At 30.1% G+C, this 25333-nt stretch overlaps 1 protein-coding gene and 4 long non-coding RNA genes across 5 annotated transcripts in view; 4 read left to right on the plus strand and 1 right to left on the minus strand.

Moving 5' to 3' along the window:
- Nucleotides 1-25333, minus strand: part of LOC127700463 (histone H1.M6.1-like) — a 65892-nt gene that overhangs the window by 2525 nt on the left and 38034 nt on the right. The gene's annotated exons all lie outside the window — the stretch shown is intronic.
- Nucleotides 3719-6994, plus strand: LOC127700618 (uncharacterized). Its single transcript, XR_007981664.1, has 3 exons — nucleotides 3719-3835; nucleotides 5167-5307; nucleotides 6942-6994. It is a non-coding gene; the product is annotated as an uncharacterized LOC127700618 (long non-coding RNA).
- On the plus strand, nucleotides 17461-19081 carry LOC127700506 (uncharacterized). The gene is made up of 3 exons (XR_007981610.1): nucleotides 17461-17529; nucleotides 17890-17953; nucleotides 18211-19081. It is a non-coding gene; the product is annotated as an uncharacterized LOC127700506 (long non-coding RNA).
- On the plus strand, nucleotides 20259-21068 carry LOC127700640 (uncharacterized). Its single transcript, XR_007981675.1, has 2 exons — nucleotides 20259-20318; nucleotides 20969-21068. It is a non-coding gene; the product is annotated as an uncharacterized LOC127700640 (long non-coding RNA).
- LOC127700514 (uncharacterized) overlaps nucleotides 21440-25333 on the plus strand; it is a 34175-nt gene continuing 30281 nt past the window's right edge. The window contains exons 1-2 of the long non-coding RNA XR_007981614.1: nucleotides 21440-22551; nucleotides 24042-24108. This is a non-coding gene — a long non-coding RNA (uncharacterized LOC127700514). The remainder of the gene's footprint in view (nucleotides 22552-24041; nucleotides 24109-25333) is intronic.

Here is a 25333-nt window from a genome sequence, read left to right on the forward strand (position 1 = left end):
GTCTGTCAGTCTGTCTGTCTATTCATCAGTCCAGTTCTTGCCATCCCACCCCTCTGAAACCATATCAAAATCAAAATGTGTAGGACATAGTAAATAGATGTGCAAAATGACAGGAAATTATGATTCAATTTTTATTCTTCTTAGAGTTATGCCCCTTTGAACTTAAAATTTTGGTCTAAATATACTACTGCAACAGTTAAGTTTTTGTTTTTTCGGTGACAATGTGGGGGCATGGGGTACATGAGCATGCTTGCTACGATTCTTTAAGTTTCAAAATTGAAATAACAGCTTGAATGAATAAGTTTAAAAAGAGATGAGGAGTATATGCCAATGAGACACATCATAACAAAACAATAGGAAGAGATCTTGATATGATCTTCAACAGATGCCTATATAATGTCAAAATCATTAATGTGACTATAAGAGCAAAAAAATTCTTCAAATTGATTTCAACTGGGTCTGTTACTCATGCAAATATTAGAAATAAAATCGGTGACATTCCAAGATTATTACAAAAAAACTGTATCCAAGACTGCACTGGAAATGACTGTAACAGAGATCTTCATTCAAGAGTCTTACTCTTTTAATCTTTTACTTTACACCATTTATGGATGAAAATAAGAATTTTGTTTAAAAGAAGAAACCATAGGTTTTAAAAATACACGATCTTTCTCTATAACACATCCCAAACATCTACTTTTATTCTAAACTGTGGGATGAATTATAAATTGACCAACACTATCAAGAGGTGCATCAAGTTTATATAAGATTTTTTTCTGCAAGCAACCAATAACAACTTTGTTTCTATATTGGAAATAACTATTCAAAGAACTGATTATGGTCCCACACAACAGTCACTGATTTGGTGGATATTATAATGGATCATAATGTCTCTATTGTATTGTAGATGAACAGCTTATACGTATCTAATATAGTTATATGTGTCTGTCCGTCTGTGTCAGGTTACTTTTATACTATTCAACTTACGTTAACCAAACTTGATATGCAGTTGCGTCATGGGCTTCAAGGATGTGTCATATCCAAAAGTCAGGTCACTCATAATTTTTGTACCATAGAACTTAGGGTAGACCAATTTTGTTATGCTGATACAACACGGAGATTGGGGTGTATCATTTACCAAAGTAAGGTCACTCTGACTTTGAAATTGTCCTATGACCCCCGTGATAGTAAAACGTTTTCTGATTTGTGTTTGGTGTATAACTATTCTTCTTTATCACATTATTCTGATCTTGATATTAACACCAAAACACCAAAAATCAATCAATCAAACTTTTTAAAATATGCTGAATCTACTCTTGTATTCAGATTTTGGGCCCCATTTTAAATTGGTCCACATTGGGGTCTAAAGTGTCATCAAAAGTTGCATTGTTGAGGTTCTTTGATATGCTGAATTTAACTGTGTATTTGGATTTTTTTATTTTAGCCACATTTTACTATGGGTCAACATAAGGGCCCAAAGGGTCCAAAATTAACTTTGTTCATATTGTAAAAACTTTTTTTTTAACTGAGTTAACCCAAATATCAGTGTTTAGATAATGTACTCATTTAAATGCTTTAGACAATATCATGCAAAATTTTTAAAAATTATGCAGGTTATTGGAGCCTCATGTTTTTAGGTTTTACTGTTCATTTTCCCTTTAGGGGAATGCTTTATTATCTGAACAAAATTCTGTTACATATTTTGTGAAACACCTTGTGTCAGGTTTAATTTAGGGGACGACCATTTGATATTCTGGGGGGGGCCAGGAGGATTTTGAAAATAAATAACTCAGCCTTGATAATCACAAAAATAAATGGTTTGTTCTGTGGTAGTTTGAAAAATAAATTACCTGACTTGCAATGTATTGAAAATAAATAACTCAGCAGGTCTAATAGAAAGTATGAGATGGCACCATTCTTCATAAATTCATCTTTTTTCCAAAAAAAAAATCGGGAAACACTTCCCATATCTTTTAATAATAAAAGTATAAATATTATTTAAATATACTTGAAATGTCAGAAAATTGGTTTCATTTAACTTGAGGTTAATTGTCTCAGGAACACTTACCTCACTTTTATTAAATCAGGGCAGTAACTACATTGAGACAAATGCCTCATGTAGGAAATTTCAAAACTAAACGCTTGTCTCCATATCAAATTGTGTTCACCGTGAGTGCCTTTCAAGAAGCAAGTTCTGTTCTCCCTCAGACGAAGCCCCCGATTTTTCGGGATCAATGTTTCTTATTTATTTGTCTTTTGTTCATTGATTGCCCTTCTGTATTCTGTTAGTGTTGCATTCATTTTGTAATTTAGTAATTTTATTATTAACTTGATTATGAGTTTAAAAAAACACAGCAGCCACAGACTTAACTATGTGAATTACATTTTTGCTTTATCATGCATATTTGTCTTTTGATGTTGTTCCTAGAAACTTAAGTCTTACACTGAATCTATAATGTGATTTTGCTTTGAGACTAAAATATTGTCATAAAATTATTAAAACAGAACTTGCATTTTCAGTTTAAGAAAGGGTCTGGGGAACACCCAGAAGGCATGATTTTGCATCATTTGTTCTATAGCTTCTTGGGCCTTCAGCGGTTCAAAAACCCTTCAAAAAAAATTTTGCCTCGCTCCGCTCGGCGAAACATGTTTGCCAATACTTTTAAAAGAGCCTTAGTTACAACCAAACTTTAATACTGGGTATGTATGCAATACATGTATATGCATTGGGGGATATAGAAGAGTCATTTCTGCAGAGGATAATAATTAATTCTGATTAAATGGTACATAATGACTTGACTATACATGAATTATTTATAATAAACAAATAATTTAAAAATTGTATGTTTTCGAATATTATAAATATAGTTGTGAAAATAAATAATCAGTCCCTTGCTTTAATGAAAATGAAAAATCTTGCTTCAATAGTGCAGAAAATAGATAATCTGTCCTCTTAGTTTACAAAAATAAATAACCGATCCAAAACAAATCCTCCTGGCCCCCCCCAGAATATCAAATGGTCGTCCCCTTATTACATTTTTCTACCCAGCCAGTTACTCAAGTATGAAGTGAGTAGATTTCAAGTGAAAAAATATTTACCTGTACGTATGATCATGTGACTTACAGGTTAGGATTTGAATTCAAATTAGTTTGATCTTTACTTGGACAAAGACTTGCATTATTTCCTTGAAATTTTTGAAGACATGAAAAAGTTTAAAGTTTCATAACGAGTCTAAGGTATTTAATGTAGTAATAATTATGTACTTTAAGGATTATGTACCCTTCTGTTGATTCAACATGTTCAATGCTAAACCGCAGAGACATATAATACATTGTATTATATGTCTCTGGCTAAACATATGGAAATTTTATAGAAAATCCACAGCCTTTCCCCTTGTAATCTAATATTTGACAATTCGGTGCTTGATTGATAGACGATAATTGTATGCAGTGCTAGCAATGATTTCCTTAAAACAAAATTATAAATTAAGATATTGGTTAAAACAAATGTAAATACGAACCTATTCAAGTACACCTTCTAGGGTGCGCTAGACTTTAATGACTCACTACGAGTTTTTTTTGGAATTAAAAGGTTATTTATGACTTTTTGTAAACAATAAGCACTAGCACACCATGAACAAACAAGTAAGTAATCTATGTTTAGAATTTTATAACGAAAATCTCAGTATTAAAGTCTGTGGATTTCTTTTCAGTTCTTGGATTCTAGGAACTTAAAGTCATCTAAATTGGTATTAGATAGGAAAACCAGACACTATACGCCATTATATAGATTTTCAACAATGCTAGACTCAGAGTATATACAGTCAGGACAAAAGTGAGTTCCCACTGAAAAAACGTCCTATATCATTTCAACTTAAATCAATATTTTTCAAAGATTGTACTTTCAGTAGCTATTTAAAATGCCACAAAGGTCAGTAAAAGACATTTAATTAAACAAGGAGGTTATAAACACCCTCTCCTTGAGTTTACTAATATAATAAATTGGGACCATGGTATCTATTTGGTAAGCTTATTATATGTAATTTCCTTTGGTTTTAGTTCATCATAATCATTTGGCAAAGTTGGCTGTGTTTACGCAACAAATGTTATTTTCCTTTTCAAAATCTAAGGACTATGGGTAATCTCATTGGTTGTACACCAAAAAAAAAACAACGTTGTATCATTGATTAATTTCCATTTTTGTCTCGCCTTGACGGAGTCAAAAAGCGAGACATAGGTATGCTGTTTCCGGCGACGGTGGCGGCGTCAACAATGTATTAGTTTGTGATTAGGTCTAGTTCATGGTGAACCACTAGTGGTAGGTCAATGATATTTGGTATGCAGTTGTATTAGCATTGGCTCGTCTCATTACCATGGAGATTATTTGGCCCCGCCCCCTCAGTCAAGGTCTATTGACTTTGAAACTTTGCTTAGTTTACATGTATTAGTTTGTGATTAGGTCAGTTTATGTGGAACCACTAGTGATAGGTCAATGATATTTGGTATGCAGTTGTATAAGCATTGGCATATCTCATTTCCATGGAGATTTTTTGGCCCCACCCCCTCATTCATGGTCTATTGACTTTGAAACTTTTGCTTAGTTTTCATGTATTAGTTTGTGATTAGATCAGTTTAAGATGAACAACTAATTAATGTAAAGTCAATGATATTTGGTATGCAAATGTATTGGCATTTGCAAGTTTCATTTCCATGGAGATTATATAACCCCACCCCCTAATTATGGTTCATTGACTTTGAAACTTTTACATAGTTTACAAGTTAATGTTTGTGTTTAGGTTTCTTTAAAGGGAACGACTTATAAAAAGACAATGGTATTTGGTTTGCAGTTGTATTAACATTGGCACATCTCATTTCCATGGAGATTGCTTAGCCCTGTACCTTCAGTCAGGGTTCATTGACTTTAACTATATTTGCATAACTTACATGTTAAAGTATTGCTATTTTAATTTCAACATTTGCATTATCAAAATAACAAATAGGCGATCGAGACATATCTCTGTGTTATTAGTTTATTAAGATTTTTTTAAACCAATCATGTTTTTGTGTATGCTTTTGAAAATATTACAGCAAATTGATCACAGAAAAACCAGTGCAGCTGAAAAAGGCAAATATATATGGAAAAGTAAATTGAATTTTGTATTTCAGAGAATTTAAAAGACTATCCACAACATTCTCATTTTGATGAATTGTTAAACCACAGAAACTTAAAGAAGACCTACAGAAAACCTAGGCTGTATAGTATATACAACAATATAAAAGAATCGGCCAGTTGCGTTCATCTATAAGGTTTGTATTGGTTGAATATTACATTTCCCTTCATCAATTTTCAACATTAAAATTATTTTTTTTTAAGTACAATATTAATTACCTTGCTTATTAAAAAGGCTTTGAAAGGCATAAACATGTTGAAAATATACTGCACAGCCCTGTGTTTTGAACTTTGTAAAGAATAAAAGTGCATATGAACTTAAGATTCCAGGATATAATATTTGTCTCGCTTGACAGAGTAAAAAAGCGAGACATAGGTATGCTGTTTTCGGCGGCTGTGACGTCAGCAATGTATTAGTTTGTGATAAGGTCTAGTTTATGGGGAACCACTAGTGGTAGGTTAATGATAATAGGTCTGCAGTTGTATAAGCATTGGCATATCTCATTTCCATGGAGACTATTTGGCCCTGCCCCCTTAGTTATGGTCTATTGACTTTGTAATTTTTGCTTAGTTTTCATGTATTAGTTTGTGATTAGGTTAGTTTATGGGGAACAACTTAAGTGGTAGGTTAATGATAATAGGTCTGCAGTTGTATAAGCAATGGCATATCTCATTACCATGGAGATTATTTGGCCCTGCCCCCTCAGTCACGGTCTATTGACTTTGAAACTTTTGCTTAGTTTTCATGTATTAGTTTGTGATGAGGTCTGTTTATGGGGAACCACTAGTGGTAGGTCAATGATATTTGGTATGCAGTTGTATTAGCATTGGCACATCTCATTACCATGGAGATTATTTGACCCCACCCCCTCAGTTATGGTTTATTGACTTTGAAATTTTGCTTAGTTCACATGTATTAGTTTTTGTTAAGTTTGTTTAAAGGAAACTACTTATGATAAGTCAATGGTATTTGGTATGCAGTTGTATTAGCTTTGGTACATCTCATTTCCAAGGAAATTGCTTTGCCAAGTACCTTCAGTCAGGGTTCATTTACTTTGAATAATTGCAAAACTTATATGTTAAAGTGTTGCTATTTTAATTTCAACATTTGCATTATTGAAATTACAAAAAAGCGAGACATTTCTCTATGATAACAGTTTATTTACGAAGCTTTATAGTAATTTTTTTTTTTTTATCCTTAAAAGGAGTTCCTATTGGAAATTGCATTGTCTATATTTACAGAGGTTCAACCTATAAGCTAACAAATCTGAACAGAAAGAAAAACAAATGACTGGGTTTGTCAGTATAAATAATACTGGTATTGATAAGATTATGTGGTATGTTTGCTATTGAGACAATTTCTGTTTATAAACATATAATAACCATAATCAAAGTTAATGATACTTGCATGCAAAAAAAGTTTTGATCGGTTATTTTTACAGGACAATATTAATATCTTTTTGAGATAAATATACATGTACTGTAAATTCAGAAATTGTTGCGTGCATTTATTATTGCCAGTTTGTCATTTTAGACTAAAATGCAATTTTATTTTTTGTGATATTGAGAAATCCTGTATAATAAAAACATTGCAATAATTTCTAAATTTACAGTATTAGAATTTAAGTGAAAGATAGCAATGATTAAAGGAGATGCATCAAAGAAAACATATGACCATGATGACTGTCTTAGATTGAAATTTTTTAAAGAACCAGAAATAATATAAGTTTCCACCCTTTCAAATATTATATACAAAACCTATATTTTTCAGGAACCCAAAAATTGAGCAATGACCTTGAAGAGTAAGCAATGTGTACAGTAAGATATCCATCTTTGTAGTTATCAAAGAGTGTGGTAAGAACCTCGTCTTAAATTATACATGGTAAGTATTTTTTTGTTGGTTAAAAGTTATGCATCAGGACACTATAATTTTTTTCTTAGATCCTCATTAGGAAAAAAGGGGATGCAGGTATACATCAATGAAGCAGCAACCCAACGAAAGTATTTTTTTCATATCTCAAAGCCCACCCTTAGAAATGAATTGAAGAATGCTCAAATTTTTAGACCTGTTGATATGAAAACTTGTGTAATGCCTAAATCAAACTACATAATTTCAAGCAGAACTAATTTTTTTTAACGGCTTCAAAGTTTAGATTTGCTAATTTATGTTCTTTTAAACAAAACTACCAGATGCAACTAAACATTTTTGAAAATCTATGAGATGACACCAAGAGAAAAAATTCAATCCTGTTATTTTTTTAAATACTTTATCATTGGCCTTTAACATTGTTAATTTATCAATTGCTCTGGTACTTTAATTTATTCAAATTTTTACAAGTGAATGGAAGTTGTTTTGATTAAAATCACCTTTTATCAATGGGAGGTAACTTTGATAGCTTTTTCTTATGTGTTTTTAAATGAAGCAAAATTTCATTTTTAAAAGAAACTGAATTTCTTCTCTCAATTGTTCCTATTTGTAATGTGTTTTTTATTCATAATTGATAACTGAAGATAAATAATTACAGAAATTGGTTATATAACATAACCCTTTGCCATGCTTACATCAACACATATTTTTTTTTCATTTTCCACAAAAATAAGGCAGTGATGTAGGATATCATTCTTACAAAAACACCACAGCATGGAGACCCACATCATCACACTAACATGTCAAAAGTGTATCCTACTTCATAATGCAAATATTATTTAATAATGTTAATATACAAGTTTGTGAAAAAGAATTTTTATTTAAAAGATTTTACTCATTTCTACTCTGTAGAGACTATTTCACCAGCACTTTGACTGATGCACAGAGACTTCTGACAAATAAGTACCGGTACTCAATAGAGTTGAATGTACTATTGGCGACCGGGTTTGAGGACGTGGAAAGCACTCTATCATTGTTGGTAGTTTTAAGTGCTTTGATCTCTTAGATGAGGTCTCACATTGAAACATATGTTCCTTAGTTTCATATAAATGTTCAGTGCATTATAACTGCCAGACATCTGATTGACTTTGACTGTAGACTTATTTTTAGTGTCCGCAGAGTTTAAATGAGTTTGATTAAAACCCAGCTTATCTATTCCAAGTGTTGAGAAGATTTGATTTCAATATTCCATTAATTTATATTTTTTACTTTTGATAGAAGGCTGAGGGTTTATGCGCTAGAATAAACTTTTTTGGACAAAGAGGTTGTCACTGTTCCTCAACAAAAAATTAACGAACAAATTTGTAAAGCTAAGCTAGAGACACGCTTAGGAAAGACTATCTTTTTCTTTGAGGTTGAAATGGTTATAAAAAATGTTTAATTATATTGTGTTTTTTAGCCAGCTTCCACTCTTTTTTTAAAGTTTGAAAAAAAAAACATTTAAAATATTTATCCCTTAAAGGGTAACAGGATTTTTCTTAAACATTAATTAAAATGAAATAATGAAGTAATAATTTGATTTAAGCAGCCACTTGGGTAAATTTTGTAAAATTGAGCTTAAAAACATAGCTGATATATTATTGTTTTCCAAGACGAAAATTGAACATTATTTTGGTCTGTATTGCATGCAACATTTAATTTGATCAATAGTAGTGGATGGTTGCACATATGTACAGCATGGTCAGATCTTTAAAGTAAAGAAATGTCAAAATTTAATAAAAAGGAAGCAACCACAAAAAACAGCATCCCTGACTAATTTGGTCCCCATAAAATATTCTTTCACAGGTAAAACTAAAATTTTTATGCTTCCTTTTTTGACTAGCTTGAGAGAAATTTTCTTCGAAAGTAAAAATCTTATATTATTTTTTGACAGCAGTCTTATTCCCTGCAAATTTTATGGTAAAGTGAGGTAAAAAAAACTGAAAAAAAATAATTCAAGTTTCTATAAAGGTTTAAAGTTACTTAAAAGAACTAAAAAAAAGGTTGTTTTATATATAATAATCTTCTTTTTTTTATATGTTTATGTGTAATGCATATTGTATACTAATTGACTGTGTATGAATGTAGTAGTAAGTTTATTGTCCCTCATGGTGCAACTATTGTCCTGAGGCGTAGCCGAGGGCAATAGTTGTATCCTAGGGGACAATAAACTTTCTTTTCCACAAATATCCAGTCCGTAAGTGTTTTATTATATCAAAAAAAGACAACAGACAATAAATCGCTGTGATAAATCAACGATCGTAATATATAAAGCAGAAACCCAATCATTACGTTTACTTCATAAATATTCATAAATGCTAAGACTACATCTTGCACTGACGTCAACCCTAGATACAATAGGTAAAAAATTACTCTCCCCGGTATTTTCAAAATCCTCCATTATAGCTGCATTGGAAATCCCGCGAAATATAATGAAGCTTGCAGTCAAGTAGTTTCAACAAGGTCCAATAGTTCAAAGCTTGTAAGTCAAAATATTGTGTACTTATTTTATATAGAAAATGATAATTGAGGTATAATAAATATTTATATTTCATTTCAGGGGGCAAAGTTACTTCAAAGAATTGAAATAAGGTTGGTTGATCCATTTTATTTATGTTTTTATGTGTAATGTTTTATATGTATTTCTATTTCATTTTAAGGTTTACCACAGACATTTAATTTATTAATTTTATTTTTGTTACAGATGCAGCTGGGAGGATGTTTCAGTCATAGACCTTGGATAGACTCCGTTGTAGCAGACTAGGGAGAGTAGCATATAGTTCTCGTAACGCTATACAATAGTAACAAGATCATTCTATTCTGAGATTGTTAAAGGGCCTGTTTGATAGAAGTGACATCAACGTTCTCCAAAACTACTAATTTATGAATTTTATTTTTGTTACAGATGCAGCTGGGAGGATGTTTCAGTCATAGACCTTGGATAGACTCCATTGTAGCAGACTAGGGAGAGTAGCATATAGTTCTCGTAACGCTATACAATAGTAACAAGATCATTCTACTCTGAGATTGTTAAAGGGCCTGTTTGATAGAAGTGACGCCAACGTTCTCCAACACTACTAATTTATGAATTTTATTTTTGTTACAGATGCAGCTGGGAGGATGTTTCAGTCATAGACCTTGGATAGACTCCGTTGTAGCAGACTAGGGAGAGTAGCATATAGTTCTCGTAACGCTATACAATAGTAACAAGATCATTCTACTCTGAGATTGTTAAAGGGCCTGTTTGATAGAAGTGACGCCAACATTCCCCAACACTACTAATTTGTAAATTTAATGTTTGTTACAGATGGGGGCCAGAGGCAGATTCAGTCATAAACCTTGAATATGGCTTATTAGAGATCTGCTTCGATGGAATTGACAACAATTTCCTCAAACACATCACTAATCTTTATTATCTGTTTCCATTACAGAGTTTATACAGAGATATATAGGTATACCGTATTTTTAAATTTTTTTTGGTCCTATGTAAGTTTGTCATAAAGAAATAGTATGTGGTATTAATGTCAATGGGATAAAACACACAGAAGAAATCAACTTAAATACCTTTAAGTATGGATGTAGAAAGACAGACTATCCCATAACCAAAAGAAAGGACAGACAAAAATATACAAAATAATACACAAACTAAAAAATGTACAACACTAACCCAATCAAAGACCAAGGATGAACTCAGGTGATCCAGGAAGTTGGAACCAAAAGAAATGACAGACAAAAGTCTACAAAACACCAAACTGAAAACTAAAAATGTACAACATCAAGCCAACCAGAGACCAGGGGATGAACTCAGGTGACCCAGGACAGAAGTACTACTAGGATGGGTTTTTTACTACCAGGACAGGACAGAAGTGGGTAAGTAATTGATATGTTAACAAATTTACAAATTGACAAAGTCAAGGGTGTTTTTTTCATTCATTCTTTCTTCAATTCTAAATTTTAAATGTGACAAGATAAAGATGGCACATAATTTTCAAATATAGTTTTTTAGAATTATTATTCTTTGTTTGTTATTTTGAAGTATCTTCATGTTTGACAAAATTTTAACTTCAATTTAACTTTAAAAAAAATATGCTCCAAAATTTATTAAATTGATACACCTTTTTTTCACAGAAAATATTGGTTATCTATTTTAACATTCATGTGAGTCAAGTTAAGATAATGATGACTCAGTCTTACTCCATGAAAACACTGGTATCTTGCATTATGAGGGGCTTTAGCAAAGGGTGCTACCAAAATTTATGTAAAAGAATAAAGCTTTCACTCACTGAGTCAGAAAAATTACTCATTAATTCCAGAGTTTTGATAAGGGTGAAACAAATTCCCACGAAAAATAAAGTTCTTATACTGAATTCCCTTTGGCTTCAAAAATAAATAACCTTGAAGTCTTTAAAAAATCCTAATGCCCCTCCATGATGATAGAAAATTTAAAAATTTCACTGAGTGAAGGGGAGGTAACTCATATGAAATGAATTTACAAATTTGAAAGAATTTAAACTACATGATCCAATTGAGCTATACATTTGTAAAGTAAGACCCAGGGACCATGCTCAGAGAAGTCATTTGTGTATATTATTTTACATTAGGGAAGTTGAGTCAGTACAATGTGTGGATACAGCCATTTTGAAAAGGGGGGTGGGGGGTTCCAAACCTAGGAACATCATGAAACGTTCACATATTAAAAAAAAAAGAGGAATCAGAATAAAAGGAGGGATTCCAACCCCCAGACTGAAAATTTAGATATTTATGTGAAGTATTTATCAATTGAAAAAATATGACTGGGTTCAGATTATTTAAATTTCATATTTTTACTCTTAATTTGTACCGGTATTTAGAACAAAATTTGAATGCAGTAATTTTTTAAATATCTCAACTTTTGATGATTTGAAAATGCACACATTTACTTCTACTACTACTCCTATGTGGTTAATCTGCAGGCGAAATTTCTATAACACAGATGTACTGTGTGTGTCATCCAGTACACCCCAAGTTAAAAATACTTTAATTCTGAATTAGTTATTTTTATATGAAAAAGTCTTCTTTTATATTTGTTATAAATATTCACCATTAAAATTTCTAATATTTCTGAAGGATTATGATGAGCAATTTTTAATTGTGAAAGTTTTCATGTTATTTATTACAACAGTAGCCAAATGATCATTTGATCCATGATAGCCAAGTACCTGTACTCGAAACATGTCTATCTTTTCTTCTTGAATGCAGTAAAAGATTTGTCCATAATTTTCAATAGTTAAATTATGCATCTATTAATGTGCAACAACATAAGAAGCAAAATATAGAAGTTGGAGATTAACCCAGGGTATAACGCCTTCTTTATAATTGGGGTGTTAATTTAATATTATAAGTTATCAATACAGAGATGATGATAGTTGCAATAACTTCAGATGAGGTTTATCCTGGTTATGATTAATTTCTCTGTATTTTCACCACTACAGACTGTATTTTGATCCAACGATTGAAAGTTTTTTTAACATTGTCTTGAAGGTCTATCAGTGCTTTTTTTGTGGTGAAAAAAAAAGTAAAATCACAAAAATATTGAACGCTGAGGAAAAGTCAAAACGGAAAGTCCCTAATCAAATGGCAAAATCAAAAGATAATGATTATTTGCATGTTTTTGTTTCTTCGTTAAAAAAAAAAGATGTCATTTAAATTAAACTTTCAGATTTATAATGAAATAATTTTCCTAAGACATTTAAATTAAAATTTAAGATTTATAGTGAAATAATAATTTTCCTAAAATTTTCAAATTTTCAAAGCATTGTAGTTGTCAGATTATAGAATAACATAGTACTTGAAATTGATTTAAACTCGTAGTCTAGTGCATGCAAAGTTCCGAAGCAAAACATTCTTTATCTTCAGAGTTTTGGTGTAGACTTAACAAATATCAAATGATCATTTCAGAAATACATTATGCTTGGAGCGCTGCGTGTCTTTACTAACATATAACAAAGTTGCTTATTGGTGTTTAAGTAGTAGGGTTGGTTATATCTTCTGTTTGTTTCAGTTGTTCTTTGGATGGTTCTTTGGTTTTGAGGTATTTAGGGTGTGGTGTTTACCATTCGAAGGAATCTATACATGTAATTCTGAAATGAAAAATATTTGATATTTCTAGTCATAAAAAAAATAATCAAATGTTTGAGCATAAAGCTGCTTTGAACTTTGAATCTGTACGATTTTCATACTTTCTTTAATTTCTTATTTTCAAAATTGAAAATGAATATCTTCAATCAAAATCAAAATCTAAATTGTATTTGACATATTATGATGAATTGGAAAACTAAATAACATATTCTCGTAAATTAAGTTGAATTCAGGGGAAGTGGAAAATGATCCAAACATTTTTTTAGATAAACTTTATCTTCTTTAAAATTGTTTCTGGGTATCTACATCTTTAAAGCACTGATCGCTATTAAGATAATAAAGAAGTAAAAATACATTTTTATAACAGTCAAGCCATAACGAAAATTCTGCCATACAAAAAAGAATTTGGATGTTTAATCTACATTTATTATAGAGTTATAAACATAATCGTAAAGGTTATTAATTCTTACATGACTGAAAGCTTGTACAAGTCTTAATATTTGGTGAACAATAATAAATTTCTATGATATATATATTATTATCACTATTTTACTGAATATTCCTTTGATCTTACTGATAATTTCCTTTCTCAGCATAGTAGAAAGATATGGAAAGTATCTCTAGAAACTAAGGCTGCACGTGCCATTGTCAATGTAAATTTCAACATCGTCATAAGCAAAATAGCGATAAAGAGATTATTATTGGTCATCTCAACTTGATTGTTTTTCTCACTTTCGCGGTACCGGCTCAAGGGAGAAAATCAATCTCGTTGAGATGACCAACAAAATTCATAATGATTTCCAATACCCTAAAAACTTCATTTTGAGTTATCTGAAACTATCATCATCTCCAAGTGAAGAGTTATCTAACTTATCAATCCCGATATCTTACAGTAGTTATCTCCCTTTGCTTCAAGCTTCTCAACCTTGAGTTAATTTTCAACTCTCACCTTCAACACTAGGTTTTCATCCACAGATTCCAGACATTTAATGATAACTTCATTATTATGAGACCATAATTGACAACTGGTATTAATGTTTTAATTTTACTTGTTAGTCCCATTTAACAATTGCTCATCGTAATTTGTAAAATTAAATTGTCTTGAGTTTAAGCATTTCTTTGTAAAAATTTCCTGTTTAATAGAAAATTAATCTTTTTAACTTCCCAAGCCATTCTGTGATCAATATATTAAAGGATAATTTTGTCCAGCTTCTTGAAACAATTTTTCTTTTTTAGCAATCAAAAGTATTGACAGTGAGCAGGATCATTTCAAGATCACAAAAAAGGAGCTGAAAACTGGTCTATTTTATTCTATTTATCATGTGTACATGAAAAGGAGTAGATTGTACAACACAAAAATTTCAAATTTCAAATCATAAGTTTGTTGAAATATAGCTCATTTTATACAATTTAGATCTTTTATTGAAAAAGGTATTAGACTGATCTTAACCCTATCATACCGTTTGAATTACAACATAAATTAATTTGCTCCTTGGTATCAAACCATTCTATCTTTTTTCAAATTTGGTAATTACAATATAGGTAAAGCACTTGCCATCATAAAATACTTTAAAAAAATAAAATAAGTAAAACCCAATTATAAATAACTGACTGCAGCTATTCTTCATTGGATCCTTTTTGAAACTCATGGCCAGACAAAGAGTAATCTAAGAAGTTGACTCTTTAACAGGGATCCAACTTTAGCCTCATTAGTTCAAAGGAGTTTTCCATTAGTCCATAATAATTAAGAAATAATTGTTGCAAGCTATACTTTTTTGTAGTTTTAACATGGGTAGGCATTATATACGATATTATTTTTGCCTGAGCGATAGCTTACAATCAGTTCTGTCAACCAAGCAGTTTTAGATTTATATTAGACCCTGTTTCAGACTTTGGGGATTTAATCACTAAAAAAGTTAAAGATAACCAGACTATTTTAGATTTAACTGGTAATCTGTTTTCTTTTCCCGGTAGCAAAAAAGAGCTGATTCCTGTAAGTGTGTATATTGGCTGCTTCTGGTTCTTATCCATTTAAGGAACCAATGATTCCGGAGAGTGCAGTAACCTTGCCTCAGTCCATTATTGTCAAGATATCAGTGATTTTCCTTTTTTTCTGACAAAAGTCATTGGAAGTAATCTTACATAAAACAAATTTTGATATAACCAATCGAAAATGCTTTCATAAATAATCTGGGAACAAAAAATTTTACTTTTTCAATTGTAAATTTTGCTACTATTTTTATTTCAAGTATAAAACTAAAGTAAAAATATATTTTATTGAAGTATTACGTGCCATTTGAGTTTTGAAATGAATTTAAATTATAAAGTATTGAAATTAATTTTTATTATAAAGAATCAGTATTTATATCATTTCTTTGAGTTCTTAATTTTTTCTTTCTAAATTTTTTTATTAAATCTAAAGATTTCATACTTGATACATGTAATATCATTTTGCATCATATTTGTATTTTTTCATTTCAGCTTTTTCTTGTACAACTGAAACTTCACAGAATAATTGCGTACATTTTTAAGTTGTGTACCTGCTTATATGGAATTGTTTGAGGAATTTCCTCCCATTTTTGCCTTAATTCTGATCTTATTGATTGTTTTCCAAAATTTTCAAAGATGGTACTGATTTTGTGTAATCAACTCCTGCAGTTTTCAATCTCAATCTTTTTAACTTCACACAATGATTGTACAAATATTTAAGTTGTCCACTTGGTACTATGGAATTGTTTGATAATTTTTTTCCTGACTTGGGAACTAAGTAATTTTTCATCAAAGGTAAAATAAATTTTTTAACCCATATCTTTTGGAATTCAGAGAGTTTGCAAATCTATAGAGGCTTTTACAAATTTTGGGACTATACATACTACTATGTACATGAGTAGTAAACCTTGAAAACGAGATATTTTTGATTAAACTATGCTTAGTAATTTTTTGGGGCCCTTTATAGCTTACTGTTCAGTGTGAGCCAAGGCTCCGTGTTGAAGACCGTACTGTGACCTATAATGGTTTACTTTTATAAATTTTGACTTGGATGGAGAGTTGTCTCATTGGCACTCATACCACATCTTCTTATATATATTCAAAATATTTTAAAAATGTTGATTTATATGTGTTTATTGTACTATTACTACACTGTACTTTTTTTCTTACATTTGTATAAGTATTTTCATATCAGATGTCTGGTAACTTATATAAAAGCTATTATCTAGAGCTCTGTAAATAAAAAAAAATGTAAACATAGTTCTAAAATATACTTTTAATGAGTGGGAGAATTGTGGGGTACAGAATACATTTCGTAAATTATCAAAATACAAGTTACCTGTTTAAAAGCATGTCTGGTATTTTTACAGTACTTTTTTAAATGAATTTTATAAATTATTTGTATTTTGAATTGAGAATTTCTTCAGTTTCCATGATTGAAAAAATGTGAGATGCCTTGGAACATTCTGGTGACTATTGTACATTTTATAATGTACAATGGAAAGGACATTTCTTTACTTAAATAAAATGGATTCAGTGGACTGATTAGCATAAAAACTATGATGGAAAACCTTTGAAAGCAGTCAGGATAGCAGCTCCAAGGAAGATGGTCAAATAAATCTTCAACCAAGTCTGAGGCTTTACCAAGAAATTAAGAAGGCAAGTTTATTTAAGCCAAATATTTGTATACATTTTCTAGAAATATTCGACAAGAAGTGCATATTAAGACAACACGCCAGCACCCTTCTGATCTTCTGCATGCAAAACACCATTGATGTATTAATTTTAATAAGTTTTATAATTTAAGTTACCATTTTCTTGAACAAGATTTTTGATCAAAATATTTAAAACTTCAAGGGGAGACAAGTACAATTAACAGCAAGATTTGTTCATTCAATGGGATATAACTCTTAAGGATTTGCACATCACTTTTGTGCAGTTAAATTCCAAACAAAAACCTTTGACTTGTTTTATTTTTATTATGTCATTAAGTTTTCTGTTTAGTCAGGTTAATAGTTACTCCTTGCTATAGATCAATGACATTTTGTATTTATTTGCATTACTAACAAATTATCGAATTAATTAGCAATGTTGCTAATCATCAGATGTTTTTCATTTTCCGCTGTTAGGCGAGACATCTCTGTCAACAGTTTATCTTACAAACTTGTGTTGATACTATTGTGTACATTTGTAAGAAATCAGAACATTATATAGTGACTTTATATTTATAGAGAAATGGATTTGTAAAATATATAATGTGTCTTTTTTAATTCTTTTTAGGTTCTTCTGTGACATGTTTTCATGGTGTGGGAATAAGACTGGGTGGTCTAATACAGCTAATACGAAGGTATGTACTAGTATGTTAGTCCTGTTTTGAAAAAGAAAAAGTATTATAAAATGTATTTGGAAATAGCATGTGCTCTAAGCGTGAAGGTTTGTAGGAGTTTGGTAAGAAGTCTTTGCTTTCTTTAATTGCCTTTAAAGGAGTAAATTTAATTATCTGATTTGATTATGTAAAAGTTTGTTGGGATGCTGGTTTGCTGTTCTCAACTTCTATTACATATTTATAGACATATTTAATTTGCCACTGGACATTTAGCAACCAACAATCAAATGAATCGATCATTCAAAATATGGAATATACATACAGTATATCAAAAATGATCCTTTTAAACAATCTTGAATGGCTAATCATTTTATTTTTCAGGTTAGCATCACAGCTTGTCTGTAAAGATTGAAGCTGGGAGTGGGCATTGGAGCTGACTTTTATGGTAAGAACCAATACAAAACAAAACAATATGTAAAAAAAGAAATATGTTAGACATCTACCATTGACTTGTTTTTCATCCTTTTCTGCTAATAAAGACTGGAAGTTCAAAAAATATATCAACAAATCACTTTTAAACAAAGTAAGAGAAAGGGTTTTATGAATCATGATTATAATGACCAGTTATTTATTATTTTGCATTTGATGTTTCAATTTTCAGATTTTGACAATTACGTTTAATTCTGTATATTTCTTTTTCAGGTAACTGTGGCTGCATAAAAGGGCTATGTGATTTTACTGTAACAGTAAAGAATGTAATTCAGACTATTTTTGTGTATGTTTGAGAAAATGTTTATAATTTTTACAAAAAGAAAAAAATTATGTACAGGTTCTCCATTTTCAACAAGATTGGAAGTTGTAGGTTAATAGGTCTTTGAAATTTCAAAAATTACTTTCTATTTTCTGTTCATACTCATGTCTAGGCAAAACACTTCCAGTAGTTTAAGAATGGAGAATCTAAAAAGAAAAGAAAAAAAGAAAAAGAAAAAAATGTTCAATTATTGAAATGTTTTTTATTTTTGCAAATTGTAATATATTTTTTCACCTTTGTGTCATTTTTAGCTGAGTTTATAACAAAGGGTATATTATTTTAAGAATATTTTACAAGAAGCATATAACAAAGATGTGGAGTTCTAACAGGGTGAAATTTAGGTCAAAGGGAGGTAATTTATTATACTGTGTTTAACTTCAAATACTTGAAATTCCCTCAATGTTAGATTTTTATTTACTTGGATACTCACATTTATGCACTTTTTTACATATCAGATGTTTTCTAGATAATAGAAATTTAGAGTGGGAAAAATTATGTGTCACTTAAAATAATTACATGAAATTTTTCAAAAAGTTTATTAATTGAAAGTGCATCTGACATTTTTTATGTATGTTACTTTATTTTCTAAAAACAAATGGACACAACATAGATTGACAATAAGATATTGAGAAGAACCACCTTGTCAGCCAGGATAGAAGCTCTTAGGAAGATGGTCAATTAAATCTTCAACCAAGTCTGACTCTTTACCATGAAAATAGAAAAGGCAAGTTTATTTTAGCCAGATCTTTTAAGATAACAGACCCTTCTGAAATATTGCATTTAAAACACCATTGAGGAATTAATTTACCAGTTTTGTATTTAAAGATACAAGATACATGAACAAGATTTTCTATTAAAATATCAATAGTAAATCCTAAAAAAAGTCATTAAACTTCAAGAAAAGACCAGTACAATTTAAAACACGATTTTGCATTCAATGGGAGATAACTTTTTAAAATATTCAGATATTTTTTGTGCAGTTAAATTTAAATCTGACATTTTTTTACTTTTCTATCTTTTATATTGATTTGAAAAAAAAATGATTTTATACAATTGTCTACCTGCAATAAGAAATCAGAACAATATTTAGTAAATTTTAGGTTATCGGTAACACATAAATTGATTTACAAAATGTATAATGTGTTGATTATAATTTCATTTCAGGTTCTTTCTGAGACATGTTTTCATGGTGTGGAAAAAGGACTTGGTGGTCTTATACAGCTAATACAAAGGTATGTACCAGTATGTTAGTCCTGTTTTGGAAAACTCAAATGTATTATAAATATTTTATGGATAAACAAGATTTGAACACTTAAAAGATTTTTTACAGGAATCTACTCTTATTATATTAGTAACCAAATAAAAGTAAAGTTTAGGATCTGAATTGTTTACATAAAAAAGTTTGGCTTGTTGGAATGCTGTCTCATCCATATGTTCTTGACATATATAACACATTTTAAGACTATTTCTATTTAATGATTTGCCACTGGACCTTAAGCAACCAACAACCAATCATTCAATCTATTCAATATACATACATAATACCAACAAAGTACCTTTTAAACAGTTTTTATACGCCCGTTTACGGGACGTATTATGGTATACCGTTGTTCGTCCGTCCGTCGTCAACATGTCGGACATTAACTCAAAAACGCTTTTACCAATTTGCATAAAACTTTGGTGAATTGTTTATATCTATTGACGTGAGCTCCCTTTCGTTTTTTATAAATTTTAGATTTTACGTTTCCGAGTTATGGGGTTTTATTCATTAAAAAAAGGGGGTATTTCCAGTTTTTCAAGAATGCTTTAACCAACTTGCAAGTAATCGTGGTGAATTGTTTATATCTATTAGCTCCCTTTCAATTTTTATAAATTTTAGATTTTATGTTTCCGAGTTACAGGGTTTTATTAATGAATTATCATTTTATATTTCAAGTTAGCATCACAGCTTGTCTGTAAGGATTGAAGCTGGGAATGGGCATTGGAGCTGACTTTAATGGTAAGAATCAATACATAGATTTATGAACTTTTCATCCAAGAGCATTTTAAAGCCCAAGATTTTTGTTAGGCACAGATGTAGATCTTACATATTAATGTCTTCTTTACTTATAGTTGAATAAACAATTTAGAAGGAGGTATAAAGATATATAAGGGAAGTCAAAAAGTATAATGTATAATGCGAAATCTTGGGATTTCAGTTATTTTGTTATCTATAGTTGTCCCCATATATGAAAATATGTAAGTGTGGTATGTATGTCAATGAGACAGCTATCAACCAGAGACCAAATGATGTGAATGCAACTAAATGTCACCCTATGCCTTCAACAATGAGCAAAACCTATATTGTATTGTTAGCTATAAAAGTTCAACATGACTAAATGTTAAAAAATTCAATCAAGTATGTTAATAGCCTGATATACTATATATAGCTATAAAACAACGTTGAAAAGATATTTGTCAAGACATCAGCCAATGACTTGTTTTTCATCCTAAGAAATACTGGTACTTTAAAATTTATGTCAACAAATCACTTTATAACAAAGAAAAAGAAATGTTCTATACATTATAATTGTAATGCTCAGTTAATTATAATTGTTTTGCATTAAATATTATTTCAATGTTCATGAGTAATGTATATTTCTTTTTCAGATAACTGTGGCTGCATAAAATGGTTGTGTGATATAACTGCAACAGTAAAGAATGTAATTCAGACTATTTTTGTGTATGCTTGAGAAAATGTTTATAATTTTTTTACAAAAAAAATATGTAAAGATTCTCCATTTTCAACAAGATTGGAAGTTGTAGGTTAACTTGTATTTGACATTACAAAAATTCTTTCTATTTTCCGTCTATACTCATGTCTAGTCAAAACACTTCCAGCAGTTTAAGAATGGATAATCTAAAAGAAAAAGAAAGAAAAAAGAAAAAAAAATGTTCAAATATTGAAATGTATTTTTTTTTGCAAATTGGAATATATATTTTTGCCATCTTTTTGTTATTTTAGGATTTGAGATACTTTCAAATTTTACAAGTTACTTTATACATGTAGTTAATGCAATTAAATCTGCCGATGTAAATATTCCCACTAAATTTCTTAGCAAAAATTTTAATTGTTTTGGTTTTTTTTAGCAACGTTTCAAAATACCTTACCATAGCAAATGCCTCTCTAGTGTAAACTAAAAAGATGAATAATGGTCTGCAGTAAATATATCCCCTTACAACCTTTTCTTTCATGTTAAATTTAATATCTTTAAGATATGTGACAAGGGTGCTCTAATGCAGAGGAATTTACGAAGTTAAGAAGTTAGAAATATATTTTTTGCACTTTTTTTGTCATTTTTAGCTGATTTTGGTTTGTAACCAAGGTGATATTTTTCAAAGAATAATTTTACAAAAGGCATAGTTGAAGAACATCTTGTTGAAATTGGATTGGTTGATTTCTGGTGTTAAACACCACTTTAACATGATTTACTATAATTTTGGCTGTAAATTTTTATTTGTGGAGACAAGCAGAGTGCCTGGTGAAAACATCACCTTCATCATGGAAACGGGCAAACCTGAGTCAAATTAAGAATGAAGTTACACATTTCATGTGAGGGTTCTCAGTGTTGACAGGCTAGTGATACAGTAGTTGAACTACTTATAGGACCACTTTGCCACCATAAGTCGATCAGTACGAAATATTTTATTGAAATGTGTTAGATTTTTGTTATCAATCTATTTTTTAATTTTAATTGTACTATTTTATTTTATTTTGTTTAATATAACAAGGATGTGGAGTCCGAACAGGGTGAAATTTGGGTCAAAGGGAGGCAATTTATTATACCCCTGTTTAAGTCCACATACTTGAAATTCCCTCAATGTTAGGATTTTCATCTACTTGGATATTCATGTTTGTACTTTTTTTTTTAATATCAGATGTATACTAGCTAATATTGACTATTATTTAGAGCTCTGTAATAAAAAAAAAAATAAATGTAAGCAGAGCTCTAGATAATAAGTATGCAGGGTGGGAGAAATCTTGGGTCATTAACAATTGATTTGCTGAAATTTTCAAGAAAGGGGATTTATTGGAAATGCATCTGATATATTTAATGTATAAAACTATATTTAAAAAAAAAAAGATGTTAAGATGATGAGGAGAGCCACCTTGTCAGCCGGGAGAGCAGCTCTAAGCGAGATGGTCAATTTAATCTTCACCAAGTCTGAGGCTTTACCATGAAAAATATGTGGTTAGTTTATATATTCCACAAATTTTATGGTAATAATATATATATAGGCATTTAACATTATTTTTTAAGGGTTCTTTTCTATCAGTGTTTGATTTTAAGAGTATCTAGTCTTACATTTGTTTTCTGTCTGGTATCAAGTGAGTTGTGTTGGATAGAAACCAACTGTATGCAAATTATTATCAATGAATTTGTAAACTTATTTGGGTCGAACAAATTTTTATGCAAAGTCTGTAACTGTTTGAATATTGAATTGATATAGAATCATTTTCATAAAAGCGTGGACAAGACGATTTCTTGGCCTCTTATGTTATCTATTGACTGGGTCAGATAAGGTGAAAGTTTGTCTGAAACGCCCACTTGTCAAATTGAATGTGTTATAGACATTTAAACTGGGGTCGCCAAAGGTTCTAAATGCCTACATCAAATAGTACGAATTACTAGCAGAGGACTAAACCTTGTGTGTTGATTTATATGTTGAATAATTATTTTCTTTTTTTCTTCTCTTGTGCCTACATGTACTTTGCTCTTTTATTCTATTTAAATCCCTATTGGAAGGCCTCTGACAGACTGAGTGAGCGTAAAATCATTGTTATCGATAGCCAATGGCAAACAAGTTAAAGGTACTGTAAATTCAGAAATTATTGCGTGCAATTATTAATAAATAAATTTGGTGTATTTACTGTCTTCTGATTGGTTAAAAGTATTACTTTTATTTTCAATGTCAATTTTTATGGCGACACGCCCACTCTGACGTTGTATATTCATACACCAACATCCGTGTACGTTGTTATGGTTAATATAAATAATATAAAAGTTCTTTGAGCCTTATTTTTGATAGAAATTTATTTATAATGAATGGCTATAATTTATTTTTAATTTATTGAACCATAAAATTAATTTTTGACTCTTCACATTTTACATAATCCGCTTCTCGGATTATTCAATGTGAAGAGTCAAAAATTAATTTTATGGTTCAATAAATTCAAAATAAATAACCATTCATTCATTGCGATTTTGTAATTTTAGACTAAAATGCGATTTTAATTTTTGCGATATTGAGAAAAATCCTGTTTAATTCATATAAAAAATTTCAAAATGCTAGTTTAGATTATTGCCAATACAACCATGTTGCATTTTTCACAATAATAAAAACATTGCAATAGTTTCTGAATTTACAGTAATTGAGTTAGTATTATTACCAACATAAGTATTGGGGTTGTCTACGCTGTTATGAAAATGATTTTAAGAACCATCAAAAGAGAACAAAACCATTTGATTTTGTAATTGAATATTCCAAAATCATTGTCTTATACATAAATGTGCACTTGCACAAGGTCAATTTCTATCTCTAGCAGTTTAAGTTTATATAGTGAAGATGATGATGTATAACAGGTTTTAATAAATGAAACATAGCATTATTTTGTTAGTCTTCTTAGAGACAGATTGATCTGTAAAACAAGTAATTATTTTTTTATTTTTTTTATTTTTAGGTTGTTATAATGATGTTTTCATGGTGTTGGGAGTAAGACTTGGATGTCTGATATTGTTAACATGTTGGTAGGTAATCAAGCATCTTTTTAGTAATATAATATTTGAAATCAATTTCATAAGGTTCTTTAGTACCAAAAAAATTATTTTACACTGATGAGATACCGGTTGAATTTTTTTGGTAAATATAAAACTTGAGTATAATTCAGAATACCAAATATTTTTTCCATGATTTTTTGTTATCCTAGTAACAGCTTCCAATTGCTTTTGAGCATTTCCATATGCTCAAGTCAATGGGTGTTTCGGATAAGCGAGATTTCTGAAATAAGAATGTTGGAAGGCAACACTTTTTTTTTTAAGATGAACTCAATACAATAATGTATTTAGACCTATTTCTTTTTTTTTATAAAACATTATTTGTTAAAATTGCAGTAGTTATTTAATTATCTTAGTTTGGACAAGAAGAATAAATAATTGAATTATCATCGTTTAGACATAAGGAGAGAAACTAATGTTATCCGAATTTGTATAGAATACATAATACACATTATCAAGGAATAATAACTGTTCTTATCCAAATTCGGATAAGAAGAATGCATGACCTACCGCACAGAGTTAAGTATGCAATGTGACGAATCTTATCCAAATTCGGATAAGTATATCTATATTCAATATTAAGTCGTCTTTGCGTTATCCGAATTCGGATAAGAAGAAAAACAAATTGTACATAGGAGAACTTTTTATGATTTTCTTTTCCGAATTAAAGGTACCAAAAAAAAATGTGTATATCAAGCAGCCTTCTTATGAAAGACTAGAGTATACATTAATTTTCTTATCCTAATAAGTTAATAAATTAAAGTGATTGGTGATTTATTGTTGTTTGTTTTACGTCCAGTGGGAAATATTTCATGTACATGCAAATTTGAAAGCAAATTATTGACGGCACATTGGGTTCTACAAGTATTTCATTTGTCATTGGTTAAGGCGAGTATGTTAGACTGCAGTAGAAAAAATACCCTCCACCATGCCATCAAAAGGAACAATGAGGACCTCTACGCTGATTGTTGCGTTTTTCAGTTTAAAAAGTTTTGGCAGTGCTTTATTCTCATTATACATCAGAATTTATCGTTACACCAAATCGATGCGACTAGTTCGAATATGGTTAGCCACGGATGAAAGAAGTGAAGAAATGTTTTTTTTTCTCTCACAGATCGTTTGTCGTTCTATTTTTTCAAGGTTTTACATGTCATCATATGTAATGCTTTAAATTCATAGAAAAATATAACAAAAAGAG

The sequence above is a fragment of the Mytilus californianus genome, unplaced genomic scaffold, assembly GCF_021869535.1.
Source record: "Mytilus californianus isolate M0D057914Y unplaced genomic scaffold, xbMytCali1.0.p SCAF_1, whole genome shotgun sequence".
NCBI lineage: Eukaryota > Metazoa > Mollusca > Bivalvia > Mytilida > Mytilidae > Mytilus > Mytilus californianus.